The following is a 12100-nucleotide window of genomic DNA, read 5'->3' as shown; positions in this document are numbered from 1 at the left end:
TGAGTCAGGCACTGTAACTCAATATGTACTTTGAATAAAATCCCAGCAGACTATTCTGGGAAATTCACACAATGGCAACTAAAAACCACACTTTTTTATAAAATGAACTAAATCTAACTTGCTGATCTGCCAATGACAGAGCAGTTTTGCTTATAATCTAAAAGATCCTCTAGTGCAATTGTTGCCTACAGGATGTCAACTAAAAAATGTTCATTCTAGAATTACAAACATTTTGCAGATGACTGAGGAGAACATGGATCAAGGCCATATAACTGACCAAAACCTCTGGGCCACATCAATTACTGTTTGCCATTTATACTTGCTTCATTCTTAAGGTATAAAGACAAAATTGTCGCTTCTCTGCACACATGTTCTGACCCTCCAAGATGAAATAACTTAGCAATTTTCAGGACTGCATTAGCTGCTGATTAGTTGGGTGCTAAGTCAATTAAGCATGCCTCATTTTCATTATCAGATATGGCTGAATACTCCATTTATTCATTAAGCAGAGTACCAAGGTCATTATAAGTATTCTGAATGTGGTCTTTCATAGAGGGAGATAAACAATCTTGTATCTTTGTTTAATGGTTATCCATTTTATATACACACTTGAAAAAAAAAAAAAAAAACAAACTGACATTCTCTATTTAACTTGTATACCAGACAATATTCTTTCAAATGGATGGTTCTCTTGCATTATCTCTTAGAACTCTTCAAATACTTTGTGCTGCTATCAATATTATAAATATTACTGGGGTTTGGCTTTTGGTGACATTTTTTTCCAACTTTTCGAAAGATCAAAACTGAACTAGTTTCCGTATTAATCAATTCAATCCCTGCAAAGCACCACAGAAATAACAGACAGTAGTGCTGTGCAGAGATCAAGGCACCCACACACCACACCAGGTACCCAGGGCATCCTTCAGGAGGAGGGTGGTGACCAGGGCACAGAGCCAACCTGAAGCTGAGGCCCTCCAGATCTGAAGTACCTACTCCAGACCTTAGGCTCAGGAGTCTGTGCATTGCTTTTACTTTGAAAGCCCAGTAAAGTTAAAACCTTTCACTACATCAGGAAAAAATTTCAGCCTGAGTTTTTTTAATTTTATTTTAAAAAAAACCCTCAAAACTAAACTAAACCCAGTCAACAGTTTTCTACCCGGGTATGAATTCAGACTAGATTGTTAGTGAAACACAACAAATACAGAAAACAAACCCAACAATTCAAACAAACAAAAAAAACCCCACCAAACAAAAACTGTTTCCTTTAAAAGAGGTTTACCAATTCCTACCCTGAGCCTGCTAAAACACAAGGTGCTCAACCTTAGACTTTGTGTTTCTTAGTTCACAGCAAAATCTCTGCTCAAAGTTTAATGTTGAAGTTTGCTAACAAAGCTACTGAAACATGCTCAAAGAACTATCACACTTTTACTGAAATTCAGTTCTTCTAATGGAAAATTCCAAAGCTGGAAAAGGAACCAGGACTTTCTCCACAGTGAACCTCTTTCTGTGAAGCAATTTGGAAGCAGGTAATGGTACTAGCCTGGGGTAGCTACTTCAGAGACTGGTGTAAAGATCCCTCCCTTCTGTCTGCTTTCCTCATCCCTCCCACAAAGCTTCCACATATGCATACATATTCTGCATGTCCCATAAAAATGCAGATACAAAATTGCGACCTCTGCAATTAGGGACTCAGAAAGCATCTCTTCTTGTCCTTTCCCATGATCCATAATGAAACTAAATCTGTCTGGATGGACTGAATGAAATTTATGTGAAATTAAGTTTGCCATAATGCAAATAATAACAAATGTAAACCTTGGGTAAAGGAAAGGGGTATTAAAGGATGGTTTAATGGAAGCTTGGGACCAAAGCACTTTAACACCATGAGCTTAAGTGGCACAGGAAGCAAGGAAGTGTTTTGGAAGACAAATCAAGATCTGTAAACAAGATCCTCATTACTGACTCCTGTCTGCCTCTTTATTATATGTATAGTAATAAAATGATGGAAGTTCATGGACTTCTAAATCCATGGCTATCAGTGATTTCATATACTAGCATGTGTTCCTTCAGCTAAGGCTTTTGATATTTGGTGAGGCTGATGTTGAAGGAAACCTTGTTGTAATGACTTCACCTATTCAATGGCATATTAAATAAACAGAGTAAAGCATATGTAACTATGACTGAGGGTTGAAAATAATTGAGAAATAAAGTGTGATAGCAAATCAAAGTTATTTGTGCAGCCACAGGATTCCCATAGTGGAGCAATAGGTCTATCTGTATCTTATTTCCTTGTCGTATTTAAATATTTTGCAACAAGATTTAAATGTTTATATGTAAGGAACAAAAAGTATCATTTCCATATCTATGGAAGCTAGATCAGAGTAAGCTAAGTTACAATGTGATAATTTTCAGAGGTGGCCTACTCTTCAGCAATACTTTGATACACTTGGTATTACAGTTTGAGGCATTACCAAGACAGAAGCAGATTGAGAGTTGATGCAAGACCTTCTCTGCATTTGCATTAATTATTTTTTATTGTCAGAAACAGTTTATTCATAAAATGGTACATAGGCATAGTACTTAACCAGAATTTCAGACCACTAGAGATTATAGTTTTAGGCTACAAGCTGACACAATATGGGGGGAGAGGGGAGAAGCAGAAGAGGAGCAAGAAGGCAGAACACCTCATGAATTACGTCAGTCTCTAAACTACCAAGGAAGGAGAGGTGATAGGACTTACACTGTTTTATCAACTCACTCTGTTCACCCTGAAGTCAAGTAGACTGACAGCTTGACACCAGATATTCTCCAGGAGGGTGAAGCCAGTTGACAAAAAGTCATAGTCTCATCTGTCTTTCACTGCTTCTCAGCTGCCCTTGTGTCAGTGTTTTATCTGGCTGCAGTTGCAGCTGACAGATTTTTTGATTTATAGGTACAACACCTCCTCGTGAATTAGAGGGACAAAGCGACATCCAGTTTGTGATTTCTGTAATTTCTTGGGCTGCCTCACAGTAAGGCAAATCTCTCTCCTGTGAGAGAACACTAGAAATAAAAAATAATAATAATAATAAACCCCACTTTAAAACAAGACAGATAAATTCAGGGCTGTGCGTACTAAGATCAGATGCGTGTGGATAGAAAGACCAAATTCACATTAACATTGGGCTGAGCTACAACTCCATGTTCTTATGTGATCAGTGGAGTGCATAGAGGGCAATTCAGGACACCCCAGGATTATAGCTCTCTCCACAGACCATACAGAGAGCTATAGTTCTTCATTCCAGGCTTTTAATTTAGTTAAAGGTGGACTCTGAGGTATTCATGCCATTTAAGTGATAAAATGAGGTCATTTACATTTGTCTGCTGTTCACCTAGTATGCACCTAGCCAGCTTGATGAACAAAATTCAATCCTGGCACAAACAGAAAGAATGTTAATTGAGGTCAGGAAGAAATTCATTTGCTTACCGCAAGGCTGCCTTCCATTCCATGAGTGTGAGGACATCATGCCGTTAAACTCAGAAAATCCTTATCTCCTGTCTTCTAGTTAAATGCTTTTGCCACACACGTCTTCCCGTACTCGAGCAGTACATCTCCTCTGCTTTTTCCAAGCTTGTAGAAAGGGGACTGTTGGAGGTCTAAGACTATTCTGAGTTCTATCTTTATACTTGGGAAATTTTTTTGCACAAGTTGTACTCCCTGAATGCCAATCTTATCTGACTTTGTTGACATAACTAATGGGAACAGCAACTTCTACCCGAGGCCTTGCCTATACCTCACCTATCAACTTCCATGACACTAACATTTACTTCTTCCAGGCATCTAGGTACACCTCAATATCACACACACACACAAAAAAAATGAGTAAGAGAATTTGAATTATATTATACTCTTTGAATTCTCACAGCAGTTGTAGCATTTCATGCTGGTGTTTTACCCTCAATTGAAACATGCACCACAAAATGCAAAAGAAAATGAACATAAATCCTCTATAATGAATAGAAAACTGAACTCTTAGGCCTATGCCTTGGGATTCAAAATAGAAAGGAGATGTGTCATTCCACCATAAACTGAATTAGCAAGATGACAATAAGTAGAGACTAAAGCTCAACCTATGTAGTTCAACCAAAAGATGGATGAAAGCAGTAGATTTGATTGCATTGCCTGTCTACCTGAGGGAAAGAATTCTGGTAATAAAGGGCTTTTTAATATACTTTCCAAAGGCTAAAAACCAAAGGCAACAAGTTCATGTTACAATGAAGATGCTTACTTTAAAAAGCAAAGATAATTTATTAGGAAGACATCTGATTTAGGGACATAGCTTTCACTAACAATTTTAAGCCAACATGAGACTTCCTGGAGAAGGTGAGCCTATTGCAGAAATCACCTGACAAGTCTATACAGCTTATTCAAGGCGGGAAGGCAATCATGTTATTTGTTTGAAATACCTACACTTAAAAAAAAAAGAAAAAGTTATGAAGATTTTGGCATGAAACAAAAAGCCAGATGTTTCTATCCTCAATATTGACCTTGAATTAAAAAAAAAAAAAAAAAAAAAACCAAACAAAAACAACCAACCAAAAAACCACACACACAAACCAAACAGCCTTCTCCTCCATATCATGTTATCACCTATTCTTGGGACTGATAACCAAAGCATCTGAATGCAGCAATATTATTTCTGTTTTCCAAAGACAAGATTCACTTCAGTCTTTTTCAAGCATTCTTGTCCCAAAGACTATTCTCTCAAAGTATGGCAGCCAAAGAAGAGACTGCTGAAGCTTCCGTCAAAACATTTCTGTCAAAGGTTACAGCTACTTCTCTTAAAAAAAAAAAAAAAAAAAAATATATATTATTAAAGACACCACACCTGCATCAGATTATCATGGAATAAAGCTAGAATTTTAGTTTAGAGCACAGAAACATCTCAGGTAACATCTGGATCCTCACCAATAAGGTACCACTGGAAGCATAGCCCTATTTCACCAAGGACTAGACTATCCCAAATTACCTCATATCCTACTAAAGGAACACACACTCTTTACCCCACAGGAACTTTCTGTAATTATCTCTAACCTCAGATGACTTGGCACCAAGTTTTTTTGGGTTCTAATGAAAATCATTAACCAATCATTCTATGCCAACTAGAGCATCTCTGTCCACATGTACTGGAGTTCCATAACCAGACTGTCAAAAGCAGCTGGCATTTTTGGTTCTGTAAGCTATGAGACATTTTCTCAGTTAACTGCTCCCCATCCTCCCCAGTGAGTTCTTTGCAAAAATACTGGATGAGTCGCTTAATATCTGCCTTTTTCTACTTTACTACAAGCTCTCTGGTAAAATCCAACTTGTATTTTATAAAAAAAATAAATAACTGAGAAGAAAACACCTGACTTTGCCCAGCAATTGCTATATAAAGTATTAGCATTAGCAACAGACCAAAAGACAAAATGTCCAATTGGGGGGGGGGGGGGGGGGGGGGGGGGGGAAAAGAAAAAAGAAATGAAGAATTAGAAGGTGACTTTTTAGCAGTGTGGTAGCACTGACAAAGGTGTAGATCTGAACTGATCGTAGGATGTCAACAGAGCACTAATATGCTCCTATTATGTACTGCTAGTGAGATTCAGTAACAGCCTAGTTGTGGGGGAGGAAAGGAGAAAGAAAAGTGAAAGATGACAGCAAAATAAAGTGTTACATAAGGACAGAGCGTTGTTAAACCAGACACAGGTGGGAATACAGCTTCAGAGATGCTGGCTCCCCGTCCAGCTCTCAAAAGCATGCTGTTTCTGGAAGACAGACATGTGGTAGATTTAAAGTCCATAAGTACATGATGTTGAGCAAAAGTGGCTTGATTTAACATCTGCCTCAAGCACGAGCATTCTTCAAGACTCGCAGGGCAAGATACAGCCACCCAGCATTTTGGAATAATCTTCATCCTGCACTAATTCTTTCTAAATTGAACTGAATACATGAAACAAACCCACTGCATTTTCCTTAAAAGGTACAGGAAGTCAGTTCAACAATTTCATTAACATATCAAGGGGAAAAACAAACAAAAACATACAAATGCCCTCAAAAAAACCCAACCTTCATCTTCCAGACAGAACAAGTAGGAAATCAGGTGTTCAAGTACCAGGGATTGTAAACAACCTTCAGATTTCAAACCCATAGGTAGTGTTAGGGATATACAAGATCAGCAATTCTCTAAACTCTAAAGCTAAAACAAGACAAAGCCACCCACAATAACTTCAGAACCTTTAGAAAGAACAAAGCACACATTTTCTTCAACTATCATTCCACAGATTCCACTTGACTGCAGCACTATCCAAGCTAAAGCAGGCGCCACAAGCTGTAGAGCTGCATCAGTAGGATTAACTGATGTTAATTAACTGAATTTTGTTAAATGAGGTAGCTGTAGTGAATTAAGCATACATCCATATCACCATAATCATAAAAACTTATTATTTTTTTTAAGGCTCAAGTTCAGGAGATGCTTCAGTCATACATGTAAGAGTCTGCACACCACAATCTGAAGCAACTATACCAGTGAAATGCATATATATACACCTCCTTCTTCCTATCGGTGGTGAAAGTATATCTCACCACAGTTTCCTTAACAAATCTACATTTCAATTAACGAGGAGGAAGCTTGCAAAAATCTGCAGTAACCCAATCTTTCTTCATGTTGTGCTGCTTATATAGGATGAGTGATCTTTGGTTTACTAAGCTAAAACAGGAAAATTATTTTCTAATAGAAGCTGCCTCTATACACTTCATAAACCTATCATTGTATAAAAACTGAAGTTTTAAAGCTGAAGGCTCTAGGCTGCAATAAGATAAAGATCTTAAACTTGCTAGGTTTGAGATGCAATTCTTAGCATGATAGATTGATTTTTGAAGGGACCCAGGGAAGGAGATTATGGTTTATTTAAGCAAATAAAAAGAAAACATCTAGTTACTCAAAAGATTATAGATGAAAAAAGGGCTTCTCCTTTAAAAAGTAGTTACAAGTACTTGCATTTTTCTCTTGAAGAAAATGTATTTTAAGAGTGAGCTGACATTCAAAGACCATTGTTACTTTTTCCACATAAAGATAAATCTTCAGGAGGTCAGTAGGAAGAAATAGATCTGTCAACACAAAGAAGTAAACTCTTCTCTGAAAGAAAAGGCTGAATCCAAAACATTAATTGAGCAAGGACCTAATTCTCTCCCAAAAAAAGCTCCAAACTCCCTCCTTCTCCAGCGAGGGTAACACTGAGCCTAAAGCATATGCAGTGCTTTACCATATTCAGCTAAACAAAACGATTCAGAATTTTATTATCCTCAGCACAAAGCCCCTCAACAGTAAAATCATGTTCCAACCATTAAGAAATTATTACTAAAATCATTCTAACTGCATTAAATTCTAGCACATACTACTTTATGTTATTTTTTAATTGCTGATTTGATAAAGTGATTTTCTACTACCCGTCCCCATGGAGTCCCATCCCCAGGATTCAGGTCACTGAAGATCCAGGTTCTGAGATTGGGTACTCAGAAACAGAAACAGTGTTTGCTGCTTTCAGTCCGTGGTCAGGGATCACAGAATGAGGGAGATCACTTTCTTCCTTTTTTTCCCCTCGGAAAGAAGGAAGTAATGACATACAGTTTATTACTGACAGCTGTTTGAGTGCTGATGGTTGGCCTGTACTTAAGACAACACGGTCTTACTAGGTTGTATTTGCTTATTGAACGGTAAATTTAAGTCTCCATTGAAGTAATCAATGTTTCCCTGGGTAATTGCACTATTTATATTTAAACCACTTACCTGCTGGAAGCAGTCTCCCAACTTAATTTCATCCACAGAATCTCCTTCTCATTTTTTTTTTTTTTTTGATTGCTCCCCCCTTGTCACTGTATTATATTTTCATATTGAGTTTGCTCTTCATTCTCCAGGCCTTTCACTAATACATCTACTCTCAGGTAAAATGCCAGGACACACACCAGGGTGTTTACAGTGACCCCAGAGCCTTGGGTAAGTGTGTCTCCACCTCCTCCTTGCAGGGAAATCTCTAAACACCAAGAAAGAGACTTTCAAACACAAAAATAGTTTTGTTTTTTTTGGTTTGGGTTTGGTTTTTTTTGGGGGGTGGGGGGGGCATATGGTTTCTTCAGGTGGTTTTTTGGGGTGTTTTGGGTTTTTTTTGGGGGGGGGTAAGAAAATAAGAAAAAACTAGATTTCTTTTTAGCAAAGAGAGCACAGTGACCACGTCAGGTACAAGAGAGAGTTCCTGCACAGCTCTCCCCCCTGGTCACTGTGCCCTTGCAAGCTGACCTACGATTCCAGCCTCAGTTTTGGTCTGCTCAGATAATTTTCAAGCCCTGCTTAGTCTCCTCTTCTCCCTCAGGAGATTTTAATCACTCAGAGGTTTTTAATCAGCTCACTGTTCCCCACCACCCCTGCAACACTCTACCTGGTCCAGGTGACCCCACCAGCCTGCCTGTTCTGGCACCAGCACTCAGGATCTTAACTGGAAACCATTAAACAGTTATGAGAAGTTACCTATTCTTCCCAAATTTCTACTTCCAAGACATGCTTGCTGGAAAAAGCCCTACCCCATACACAGCCTGGGAAGATCAAGAAAGTAGCAGGTCCTGAAACATTATGAAGTGCCATCAACATTTTGACACAAAATGCAAATAGAATCTCATTGCTGAAGCTAGCATTACAAATGTGGGATTTAGGGGGGAAAAAAATTGCTGTTTTCTTAGTGTTGTGCTAAAAACTCAGTAACAAGTCATTCTTAAAAGTGATGCAGAGTTAGCACAAATAAGCTGTCTCATCCATCCCCACACCTCCTTGCCCAGCTTCCCTGGACTCAGCTACAGGACTCAGCATGCATTTGTATCTCCAAAAGTACAAAGCTATAAGGTTATTTCTCCTGAGAAAACTAGTATTCTCCCCAGAGGAACCATATGAATTTCTTCCTAGTCCAGTAACATTTGTGAGAAGCAAATTTAGATTTTTTTTTTCAGCATGTATTGAAGATGTAGCCACATTCATTCACAGGAGTGACTGAGCGTGGTGAGAAGGAGGAAGCAGCACCACACGGACATGGACATTTATTAACCTCCTGATTCAGTGTCACAGGAACAAAGACAGCAAAATTTAGATAGATTTTAACTAAATTTGTACACGTGCCTCAGCCTAAGAATGAGCAATAATAAAGAAATAGCCATTTGTGGACTGCAAATATCTTTGAGTCAGATTTGTCGCATATGTGATACCAAAGGTTGTCATTGTCCAGTTTTGTTATTGTGAAGATTCCCTCCATCACAATATACTATAAGAGAAATAAAATCAAACAAGTAAAATCTTTGGGTCAAGGGAAGGAAATTGAGCAATGCCCTTTCCCTCTCACACTCTGCTGGGGAACCCAGCTGCAAAGCTTGCAAGTCCAGGGGTTTCCAACCCAGCCACCACCCCCACTACAGTAAAGGGACACGACCAATCTATGTCAAGGCCAACTTCCTCTACTGCTGAGTTTGGTTCAGAACAGAAGTGAGTTTAGTTCAGGCTTTTAATAAGTTACAGAACAAGACAACCTCCCATCTCTGTATTTTATAGCCAGCCTGTTGTGCAAAATCTTCCTCTGCTCTTGGTTCACAGTCCCAGGACACCCTGGCAATGAAACACACACATGATGTTGCATTTCGAGATAATTTATTTAAATGAGAATTACAATGAAGGAACAGAGGAAGTGGGAAGAGAAGTTTTCAGAATGTGTTTAAACATACCTATAGTTAAAGCCTCCCACTGAGTTCAATTCAGATTCCTTGCTTTAGTGTTCACCTTTTCAGTGACATGTTGAATTAAGAAAATTTCAGATCAGAGGCAACCACTGTGTCCTTTAAATGATGCTGAATCAAGAAACATGAACACAGTGTGAACCAGTTAAATACGGATATTCCATCTTTGACAATTTTTACTTTGCTGAAGACAACTCTCCATAAGCTTTTTTCTCTGAACAAGAAGCACTATCTTAAAATATTTTCTGTGAGGATAAAAGGGGAAGTTGCCTCTGTAATAGTTTTCCCCTGCTTTTTCCCCCCTCACAATACCTAGGAATTTTTTTTATTTTTTTTTTAAGAGAAAAATTCCTGAAGTGGCTTGTTCAAAGATGTTCCATATATCTCTTGCAGAAAATATTATTTCCACTCATGTGGGCATCAACTGGGACAACCTCTTCCTTAGAGCAGTCCTATATGAATCTTAAGCTAAAATATTTCAAAGCAACCTTCATAACAGTAGTCAGTTGGCATTTTAATCTAAAGAGAGTAATTGTTATACCAAATATCCTCTGTCCCAAATACAGTCACAAAAGAAGTTGAGGAGTGACATTTCCAGCAGGTGTATGCCTCTTCTGTGTAATGCTGTAACACCAGGCACACAGCAGACAACATAACCGAGGAAGAAAGAAAGATGGAGAAATTGCCATATGAAAACACTTGCAAAATTGAAGGTGCAGCGCACAAGTCTCCACGAGAAGGGAATCAGTGGCTTCACAGGACTAAAGCATTTCCCTCCAGTCTTCCCACATCAGCCAGAAGATTGCCACTGAAGTTCAGAAAGCCACTGACTACTCTGAAGATCTTTTTGATAGAGCTGGAAGAATCTTGATAGAGAACACATCTTTAGTCTGATTTGAAACAACAAAAATAATCCGGAGACCTCCTTTTAAAGCAGAAATGGTGCTGAAAAACATTGTTTTGTACCATTGACTGACAGACCATGAAACCTGACTTCTGATATTTCTATTTTCCATGAATCAAAAGAGCATTTCCCTGGCATTAGAAGTGTGAAATGGCATCTGAAGAGGAAACAGTGCTTTTACCAAATCAGTGACATTTCTCTCTCCCCAATGTATCAACCTAACCTGAACTGATGTTTTCTGAAATATCAACTATATGCTTTCATAATAGCTAAATGTCTTGGGTTTTAACTTGAGCTAGTGAAATAAAGTTTACTCAAGTAAGGATAGTAAGGTCAACTCAGCATGCAATATTTGCATAGGAAATTAGTCTGTGTACAACTATATTTAAAAAAAAAATAATCCAGTGATTAGATTAATGCAGACCTTCCTGTCTTCCCTTAATGAACCCATACACTATATTCCTAGAAAATGACAGCGAGGGCAACTTAAGGTCAAAATATGTATCTGCTCTCATCATTATGCTCTGGAGGCCCTCCCTTCAGCCTCTGACACCACAGCTAATACGGCAGCCTGTACAGATGCATTTTCTGAGCAATGTTACATTAAGGGTATTTTTTCCAGAGTCAAATCCCAATCATTGGCTGAACCCAGCAGATGTTCATTTTTATCACTTTAGCCAGTATCTGTTGGATAAAGGCTCAATACAGAGATATGATATAATGTAAAAGGGAAATTTACAAGAATGAAAGGTAATTTTATGCTCAAGGACAAAACTTGCGCTGGTAAATCATTTCACACCTACAAATTCTCTCAAGCTGGAATATAACAGAGTTCAGCTGACTTTTGATGCCACAGAATGCAAGTCGAGCAACCAGGTCTTTCCTTTCACCCCAGCACTCCAGGTCCAGTTTTAGTAGTTACGAAGTTCAGGATGTCAGGTAAAAACAAAACATAAGTTATGGAGATTAAAAAAATCCATACAGATATTTACCCCAATTGTGATATTTCCATCCTAAAATGAAAAACGATAGAACTTTTATTAGGAAATCATCAAGAATACATCCAAGCCCTACAGGCTGGTTTCTAGAAGAAATCATTCTTTAATGAATTCAGCAGATTTTCCTATTCTGTATGACACAGTATTGGTTCTATGGGGATGCATGGGATACTTCATAATATATAAAAATACATAGAAAAAAATGTGGTTTGCATACAACCAGAACAATCCTTAACATAAAAACCTACTCTCTATACACACTCCAGACTAATGCCTATAAGAATTTTTAGTAATTTTTCATTTGTTTAAATAAAAAAAACTTTAACACATGGGACTAAATCTAGGAAGTTCCTTGAACAAACTGGAACACAGGAAGTTCCACCTGAATATGAGGAAAAACTTCTTCACTGTGAG

General features: G+C 38.1%; 1 protein-coding gene across 1 annotated transcript in view; it reads right to left on the bottom strand.

The window, feature by feature from the left end:
* Positions 1–12100, bottom strand: part of POU1F1 (POU class 1 homeobox 1) — a 185453-nt gene that overhangs the window by 123468 nt on the left and 49885 nt on the right. The gene's annotated exons all lie outside the window — the stretch shown is intronic.

The sequence above is a fragment of the Balearica regulorum genome, chromosome 1 (genome assembly GCF_011004875.1).
Source record: "Balearica regulorum gibbericeps isolate bBalReg1 chromosome 1, bBalReg1.pri, whole genome shotgun sequence".
Classification (NCBI taxonomy): domain Eukaryota; kingdom Metazoa; phylum Chordata; class Aves; order Gruiformes; family Gruidae; genus Balearica; species Balearica regulorum.
Note: the sequence above shows the minus strand (reverse complement) of the source record. Positions and strands in the feature narration are given on the sequence as shown.